This window comes from Lemur catta, chromosome 15 (assembly GCF_020740605.2).
Source record: "Lemur catta isolate mLemCat1 chromosome 15, mLemCat1.pri, whole genome shotgun sequence".
In the NCBI taxonomy this organism is placed as follows: Eukaryota; Metazoa; Chordata; class Mammalia; order Primates; family Lemuridae; genus Lemur; species Lemur catta.
This window is the reverse complement of record NC_059142.1, coordinates 44,048,368-44,057,680: the sequence shown is the minus strand read 5'-3', so window position 1 is coordinate 44,057,680 and position 9,313 is coordinate 44,048,368. Positions and strand designations below refer to the sequence as shown.

Below are 9,313 nucleotides of genomic sequence, written 5' to 3'. Positions count from 1 at the left end.
GGCCGAGGCGGGTGGATCGCTCAAGGTCAGGAGTTCGAGACCAGCCTGAGCAAGAGCAAGACCCCGTCTCTACTAAAAATAGAAAGAAATTATCTGGCCAACTAAAATATGTATAGAAAAAATTAGCCGGGCATGGTGGCGCATGCCTGTAGTCCCAGCTACTTGGGAGGCTGAGGCAGTAGGATCGCTTAAGCCCAGGAGTTTGAGGTTGCTGTGAGCTAGGCTGATGCCACGGCACTCACTCTAGTCTGGGCAAGAAAGCAAGACTCTGTCTCAAAAAAAAAAAAAAATTATAACATGAATCATCAGTGCTTTTAGTACTTCAGTGTTTGAAGAAATATCATGAAATGTATGGGTAGATTGTTGCTTTTTGTTTAAGCAGTTGAAATGACTATGAGGACTGACTCTAAACCAAGATTCCACAAATAGCTGTTGGAATTGCACAATAAACATTGCTTGGTGTTTTCTTCTGTGTCTGCATTAAACTTGTGAAAAAGTAAAATTTAGAACACTATGTGCAGTAATGAAATTTCAGGGACTCAAAACAATGCAGTGTATGTTTTGTAGGTGGGAGGTGCTGATGACAGTATTACAGGAAATCTGTAGGCATTAGGATACTGACATACATGGAAAATTCTAGGGATAGGTAGTACGAGAACACAGTTTCTCCTTACCTGATACTACAAGCTAATGACAATGTGAATGCTTTATTTTAAGTGGTTGTATGTTTATTTTTCTCGAGTAACAAATGCATGAAAAATTAATACTTCACCTAGATTAGATCACAGTCAGATCATTGGTCTGTGTGAAATCACACGTTTTCCTTCTTGGTTGCTGCAACCTAGTAGATGCATGGAGAAGCTCTATTCTCTGTGCTGTGGCTATGTACCTTTGTTTCTCCCTTTGCTTCTATCTCTTCCATAGTTGAGGCTGGGTATGTTCTTTCAAAGAAATAGCTATGAATATGCATAAGTATACTTTAAAAATGAGCTTTCCTAAACTATTGAGAGTTCTTTCTGCCTCTTGAAGGGGAAATTCTGGGAGAGAGGCCCATCTATCTGCACAAGCATTTAGCTTGTTCAGATCTCTGCATTTTATAAATGCTTCCTACTAAGAAAGCATTTTTTAGGTCACTGCTTGTACCAGGTAATTTTTGCTGGGGATGGGAAAAAGTTGGGTTTTTCAGGGGGAGTGGGGTGGGTGGGTATTTTTTGTTGATGCTTTATGTGCAGGTCTGTTCTGAGGCAATAACAATAAGTTGCTGTGAAAACAGCATGTGCTGCTGCCTTTGTAACTGCATGGAAACTTTTCACATGGGTTTTTCTCTAGGTTAATACAGAAATGTGTAAACTGAGAGATGCAATGTAATGTTTTTTAACAGTTCATGAAATTAAGTTATTAAAATAACAAAAATAACAAAATTTAATTACTCTAATGCTATATAATTCTAGAATTAGCCTTGTTTTATAGACCTTTAAAATACATTCTAGAAGTCAAAGTTGATATGCTTAGTTATCTTTTGAGTAATAAAAGCTTTCTTAAAGTCCCATACATTTGGACCATGGCAGCTAATTTTGTAATTTAAGCATTCATATGAACTACCTATGGACATATATTAAACTGATTGACAAAAATCTCAGAGTGCCGCCTTGACTTTCTGGAGTTGTCCTGTAAGAGCATAAGCCCATAGGAAAGATCTTTCTGTTCAATAAAAGTCAGCATTTAAATACTTTGCCTTCTAAAGAGTTGGTCTTGAATAGTCCCTTTGTTGTTACTATTTAAGCACGTTTAGAATGTTTTATATTTTTAGAGCCCCATATGTTATTAATGGGCTACTCCCTGCAGTCCCCCTCTTGAGCTAACACTCCATTAACCCTACTGTGAATGTGAGGACAGAGAGGAGAATGTTGTTTTACTGTTACACACTGAAAAACCACTGAGTCCTCCAATCTGGTCACTTAGCAATGCTGAAATAAGCACTGCAATAGAAGACAAAGACCTGGCTTTTAGTGCCAGCAAAACCAATTGCTTATCCCTTGACATTGGGTAAGTCATTAACTTCTATAAAGTGGGGATAGTAATTATTTGCCCTACCTGTTTCACAGGTAGTTCAACACGAAGAGATAATACTGTATATGTAAAATTGTTTTGTAAACTATTTAGGACTTTACAAATGTAAGGCATCATCTAGGACCATTCTGCAAGTGGCACGTTTTTGCTTTCCTTTTTTTTTTTTTTTTATACAGGGTTCCACTCTGTTGCCCGGGCTAGAGTGCAGTGACGTTATCATAGCTTACTGCAGCCTCAAAGCCTCTCTTGAGTAGCTGGGACTACAGGCATGTGCCACCATGCCCTGCTAATTTTTATACTTTTTGTAGAGAGATGGGGTCTTGCCTTGTTGCTCAGGCTAATCTCAAACTCCTAGCCTCAAGCAATCCTCCTACCTCGGCCTCCCGAAGTGCTACTAGGATTACAGGCATGAGCCACTGCACTTGGCCTTCTTTTACTCTCTTTTTCTTTTCTTTCTCCCAATGAAAACCAAGCAGCAGATCCCTTCAGAGTCCTCTAACTTTACAGCAAAAATTGATAGGGTATCTTTTGAGGAAGAAGGGAGTAGCTTATGATTCTGTTTCCTTAATAATAAGAAATTTTTCCCTGTTAGTGACCAAATGTGAAACTCCTTTCTTTAGATGGGATTTAGACCCAGGAAAACCACTGATAGTCTCATTTCACTCATTTAATAGGAATTGGCAATGTGAAGATTATTTAGAATCATGTTTTTTAAGATTTATTGGATTTGGTAGAAGGGGTAAAAATACTGTACTTTATCCTCCTAGGTTACCTTTCTTGACTGTTCCTGCCTCATTCTTAATGTGAAAGGATATAAGAGGAAGAGTTATACCCATAGGAGTGACTTCTATTACAGACTGCTAAAACAGAATAATAAAAAGTATTTTCTCAGTTTCTGGGGTTTGGTGACCAGCAAAATATTTGATCCCCTGTGAAAGAAAGTAATGTTTTTATCTTTAAACAAGTTGAATGCCATCTTCTCAGCTCTGTGAACTGTGAAGTAATACCAATTTCAGAAGAAAACTGACATTTTTTCTGAAAGGGAGAAACTTGTGTCTATACTACTACTATACTACTTTTAAATGAGTATTGGTTTTTATTGGATACTTTGTTGCTATCTCCATCTTTTAAAAATAAGTATCTTCTTTAAATTTACCTAATTCATTTTATCTAAATAGTGTAACTATTTAAAAGACACTCCAGCCTTATTAAAGTATTCAATTCCATGGGAGTTATTTGAAAATCAGATATTATCTCTGCCTAGGTTATTACATCATTTACTTGAGGCAGAAACCCAGATGCTGTCCTAGTGCTTTAACAAGTCTGTTTCCTCATCCATAAATGGGCATTATCACCCCTTTCTCAAATGGCTGCTCAAGGATCATATTAGATAATATGTGTAAAGTACTTTGAGATGTAAAATGCTCCATAAATAATCCTGTTCAGTCTGTTCTACACATCATATAAATTTCCCTGTTATCTGTCACTTGAATATTATCGGCAACTAGTTTTACCTTTTTCACGGTTAATTTATGTGGTATCATGAAGAGGCCTGCGTACTTGGTTTAAACTGGGTACTCAGAGTTAAACAGAAATAGCCAGGAACTTCAGTCCATCTTCATTCCTCTAGGCCTCAAGCCAGTTTCAGAAAGCTGGAAATCTTGGAGAGTCCGAACCTTTCTAAGTGAAGAACGTTACAGAGCTTACTACGCATCCCAGGGCTCATAACAAGTGAAAAGCAAAGCAGGAAAAGACTTACTTTGTAAACTAAAAATTGACCTTTTATTGCACCGTTTCCTCTAAATTACATGGATTAGTGTGTGGGAGGTCCTTTCGCAAGGAAAACTAAAGCTAATACAAATTCGCTTCTCAAAACAGTCACAGCAGAATCTGGGCCAAAGAGTTCTCTAAGTAGCGTATGTGGATAGTCATGAAGTTGGTAAAAATCTCTTACCCCCTTTTGCCATCCAGAAAATGATGTAGCATCTGGGCTACTAGGTTTTGTTTTTGTTTTTTGAGACAGTCTGCTCTGTCGCCAGGGTAGAATACAGTGGGGTGGTCATAGAACCTCAAATTCATGGGCTCAAGCGACCCTCCTACCTTCGGAGTAGCTGGGAATATAGGCGCCCTCCACATCCCGCTAATTTTTCTATTTTCAGTAGAAATGGGTCTCACCCTTGCTCAGGCTGGTCTCCAACTCCTGAGCTCAAGCGATCCTCCAGCCTTGGCCTCCCAGAGTGTTAGGATTACAGGCGTGAGCCACCGCGCTCGCCTTGGCTACTAGGTATTAGTACAGAAGTTTGACGTCTTTTCAGGCAGTCTTCGCTAATATTCCCAATTCCAAAGACCACATGTGAAAGTCTTTTCAATAGAACACTGCCAGGAATTTTACTTCTGTTTCTGCTACTATCTTGCTTTGTGAATTTACAAAGTTTGCTCCTGAGAGTGGCATCTTATTTTGAGAATGAGAGAATGTGAGAGCAGTGCTTTGGATAGGATCAAAGTGGTGTGTGTACAATTCAGTGAGACCCTCGTGAAGGTACAGGTGCATGGCTAAGACCACACACAGTTTCAGTGGCATATTTCCATCAGTCCCAGCTTGGATGTAGCTCAACTTCTCCCCAGTCTTGGAAGTTAGGACAGTATAAATGTTTCAAGGGTCAGAGCTAGGAAAGTGAGTGTTCATTACTTGATGGTATATATCCACTTTTTGGGCACCCCCTGCTCCCTGCGGGTGGAGTAAGTCGCTGAAACACCTAGTCTCAGAAACGAGTCTTATGCCATCACTTGACCGCTTCCTCATTTCTCAAGCCCTGCATAGCTTGGCTTGGGCAAACCTTATCACAGGTTTCCGCAAACAGCCCGTCTTTGAATTGTGGATGAGGAAGGGTTCGGGGGCAAAAAGACCCAGAAGGGGAAAAAATGATAGTGGTTCTTATCAGGTAAGCTATTTTCCTCATTTTACCGACAAGCAACCTGGGGCAGAGAAAAGATAGGTTTCCTCTTTTATAGTTTGTCGTCTGGTGCCCAAGGGCCCAAAGTGAGGGGTGTTTGAGATGTCTTCAAAGAAAAGTGCGAGATGGGTTTTTCCACTGAAGTTCTACCACAAGAAAAAAAAAAATCCTCAGAGTAGCCGAGTCAGTAGCCAGAGGTGGTTTGCACTTTTTAGTCCTCTTGGCCCCTTCATTACTGAAATCACCCACTCCCTCTCCTGCTGAGGAGGCGGAGGCTCTGGAGTGCCCCGTCCGTGTTGGCGACAACCTAGGTCTTTGGCTTCCACGCTCTCGGAGAAACCGGCCCCCTCCGAGACGGAAGCACCCGGTGCCGCAGCGAAGAGCGACCGCCCGCGCGCGGCGGCCGAGGGCGGGGCGGGGCGGGCCGGGGCGCTCTACTGCGCATGGCACGTTGCGTACCTCCCCCGGCAACCGGCCCGGCGCGGCGCGGCCATAAAACTGAGGAGGCGGAGCTCAGACGGTCGGGACTGCGCGCTCACTCCAGGAACAGGTACCGGGCTGGCGGGGCCGCCTGGTGCGCTCCAGGGTCCAGTCCCTCCTCGCCCTGACGCCCATTCCATCTCCTCAGAGCCGGGCATTCGTCAAAGCGGCCATCCTGGGCTCACCGTCGCCCGCCACGGGCCGCCTTTAACCCGCGTCCTCAGTCCCTCAATGAGGGGCCGCAGCCAGAGAGCTGAATAGGCTTGGGCCTGGCGGGCAGACGCTGGAGCGGAGTTCCCGGGCGGGAGACGCGAGCTCCTGCTTTCCCAATCCCCTTTTCTCCCGGGACTTCCAGGTGGGGAACCTGGGGCCAGGTGTCATTTTGTCCTGCTCAAGCAAAGTGGCAACAGATCCTAGTCCTGACTTCCTCCTGCTTCCCCATCCCCATTTCATCTCATCCCAGGCTGGACAGGCAGCCGGTCAAGCCCCCATAAGGACACAAGATCCAGATGACTCCCAGACTAACAGACTAAGCCAAAACGAAGAGTTTCTAATTGTCTTTTTGCAAAGTATGTTAAAGTGCCCGCAGCGGATTGGGGGCCCGAGATGGGGGTCGGCGGTAGGGAAGTGAGCAAGAGGGAAGGGGAGTGGTTAAGTAAAATTGTTCATGGTTCTCAGGAAATGGGGAACTAACCTCTCTGCCCAGCTTTCTGCTAATACCCTGGCATACTTTAGCTGGACTTCCCCCAAACAGCAAAAGCTGTTGGAATTGGTCATGTTCTTATTGTAATATCTGTTGAAGTAGAACCATGTTCAGATATTTATTTGTGGCATTAAAACAGTTCTTCATTGACTGATTCATACTTTCTAAAGACACTCCAGACTGTTTCTTGTCCCCCGAGAGTTGATGAAGACACTCGATTTGATTACCTGCCTCAGGCCAGGAGCCTGTTGATTCAGCCATTAGTTACAGTGCTGCACTAGTCAAATCTGACCCCTACCCTTTAACCAGGTTTCTTGGAGGTATTTTGGCTCAAATGAGGTGCTTATAATTGTGACCTCAGACATGGAGGAAGTTTAGAAAACCCGTGACAAGAATAGGGAGAAAGGAAAAAATTTCAAATCAGGGTAAATGAATTTTTTCTGTACCATTTGGCATCTGGTCCGCAGCATTTGCCAATCAGTTGATATTTTCTTAATCATTTTATCTTTGTGCACCCAGTCTTGAAACTTCTTTGGCTTGTCTGTCATCACTCCAGTTTCTAGAGCACAGACTTTGGAACAGATTTAATCAGTCCCCTATCACTTGCCTGTGTGACTTTTGGGCATTTAACCTCCCTGTACCCTAAGTTCTGGATTTGTAAAACAGTGATGATAATACTTGTCAGCTGATCTCCGTGAAGCATTTAGCACAGTGCATGGCACATAGTAAGTTTGACATAAATGTTTACTGCTTTTATTATTTTTTACTATTATTAATTTAACAGCTACCCGGGGGCACAGTTGCCCCTGGAAGTACAACACTATACAAAATTCATTCCCTGCCCTCAAGGAATTTCTATTCCTAGTGGAAGAGATAAATTGGCAGTTAAGAGTGTGGTAGGTGTTAGGGATCAATAGGGGTGAGGGGGGTCAGGGAGGACTTCCCATAGCACAGGACATCTGAGGCGAGTACTGAGGGACAGGTGAAAGTTAGCCAGGTTGGAGACAGGAGGTGGTCCAGGAGGGGAAGCAGGAACTTTAAAGTGTTTTCTTTGGGCTCTACTTCTAGCTGTCTTTCAAGGGCCATGCCCTAAATATAGATCTATCCCAAGGCTTGCCTCTCAGCCTTCTGCTTTTCTCTCACCATTTTCTTTAGTGAATTTCTGTCATTTTCTTTTTTTTTGCCCAGATGTAAAGGCTGAATTTTTCTGTCACTCTTAAGTGCTGATTCCCAAGTCGACATTGCCATCTGACCTCTCTTAAGCATCAGTCCTGTTCTTCTAACTGAATGCTGTATATTTCCTCTTGGAATATATAACTGTCTTCTCAGCCTCAATATGATTTAAAAACTCAAACTCATCCTTCTACTCAAACTGCTTCCACTTCCGAGCTTTCCTGTTTCCATCATGGACACACTACTCTTTCCCCAGTACTCAGGTACACAAAAAAATCAGAGTCATAAGAGTTATCCACAAGTAGAATGGGCCCCCGGATAAGGTAGTGGCATGGAAAGTTTTCAAGTAGAAACTGGATAACCATATATCTAGGAATTTGTAAAAGATACTCTTCCAAAGGGTAGAGGATGACCAGATGACTTCTGGTGTCCTTTCTAACTAAACGTTTTATGCTTTCTTTATTCTTCCTTCTCCCCCATCTATCTATTTCATTAACATTCCCAGTGCCACAGGCCTTTATCATCACAAATGTCATCTGCTGTCATTGTATTCTACCTGGCATTCCTTTCCCAGGGTTATTTTCACCTCTCCCCTCCCCATCCTTTGGCAGATTAATATTCCTTAGAATATTCCTTAGAATAAGACGACTCTAACATTAGTTAATATCATGGGCCACAGATCAGCAGCATTACCATCACTTATGAGCTTGTTAGAACTACCAGGCCCCCCTCCAGACCTTCTGAATCAAAGTCTGCATTTTAGCAAGATCCTCAAGTGATTTGCATGACAATAAAGTTTGAGAGACACTGCTTTAGACCACTGTTGTGTTTGTCACCTTTCTGTTCAAAACTGCAGTGGCTTCTGACTGCTGAGTAAAGTCCGTACTCTAGCATGCATTTAAGGCCTATTCATTGTTCTTATATATGTGGAGTTCTGTTTCTGTAACTGCCCTGACATTAATTTCAGAGTATGCTCAAAGTGCTAAAATACTTCTCTGCACATTTGGCCAGCCATTCAGTATTATGGAGTGCTTACTATATGAAAGGCATTATTCTGGAAGTTGGGAGATACACCTGTGGACAAGACAAAGTACAGTAGCCCACCCATAACCATGGGGAATATGTTCCAAGATCCCCAGTGGATTCCTGAAAGCCCAGAAAATATCACACTGTGATACTGCCCCAGTTGATCTGATAATCACGTCAGCTACTAAGTGACTGATGGGTCGCTAGCATAGACAGTGTGGATACACTGGATAAAGGGATGATTCATGTCCTAGGCAGGATGGAGCATGAGGGTACAAGTTTTCATCAGGCTACTCCAGAACAGCACACGTTTTAAACCTTACGAATTGTTGATTTCTGGAAATTTCCATTTAATATTTTCAGACCTCAGTTGACCTGAACTAAAATCTCAGAAAGTGAAACCGCAGATAAGGAGGACTACTATAAACACAAAATAATCAGTAGCTAATACTATTTTAGTCTTGGAATTCCCATTTTCTTTAATTCCTACTTGACATTACAGGATTACCACAGCTCATAGTAATCTCTCCCTTTGCTGATCTCCATAAGGAGTTGCCCATCACTCATTTCTACTTGTGTGTTTTCTTGTCTTGCTTGTGTGTCCTGTTTCCACGACTAGTTTGTAAGCTCTTTACTTTCCAGAAATGTCTTACACCTCTTTGTATCCCTAAGGCCAGGCACCAGGGCTTTATCAGAGGAGGTACTAATAATGAAAACTTCTCCTGATTATCTTTTGAGTCCTGTCCCCAGCATACACCCTGGGTTTTTAAGATTAGCTGGAGGCCCCATACCTTTTTCCAGTCTAAGTATGCAAACCTCTCCAAAATAGTTACTTTTTTTTTTTTTTTTTGAGAGAGTCTCACTGTTGCCTGGGCTAGAGTGCCGTGGCGTCAGCCTAGCTCACAGC

At 42.6% G+C, this 9,313-nt stretch overlaps 1 protein-coding gene across 6 annotated transcripts in view; it reads left to right on the top strand.

Moving 5' to 3' along the window:
• Window positions 1–4,948: 4,948 nt before the first annotated feature.
• The window catches only part of STRADA (STE20 related adaptor alpha), a 28,873-nt gene continuing 24,508 nt past the window's right edge, over window positions 4,949–9,313 (top strand). For 2 of the 6 annotated variants that reach the window (XM_045525969.1, XM_045525966.1), the window contains exon 1: window positions 5,449–5,574. The gene's annotated coding sequence lies outside the window, so the exon portion shown is untranslated. Of the gene's footprint in view, window positions 5,013–5,448; window positions 5,575–5,615; window positions 6,074–9,313 lie in introns of those variants that run through there. The other 4 variants (XM_045525968.1, XM_045525973.1, XM_045525972.1 and 1 more) reach the window with 4 other exon arrangements.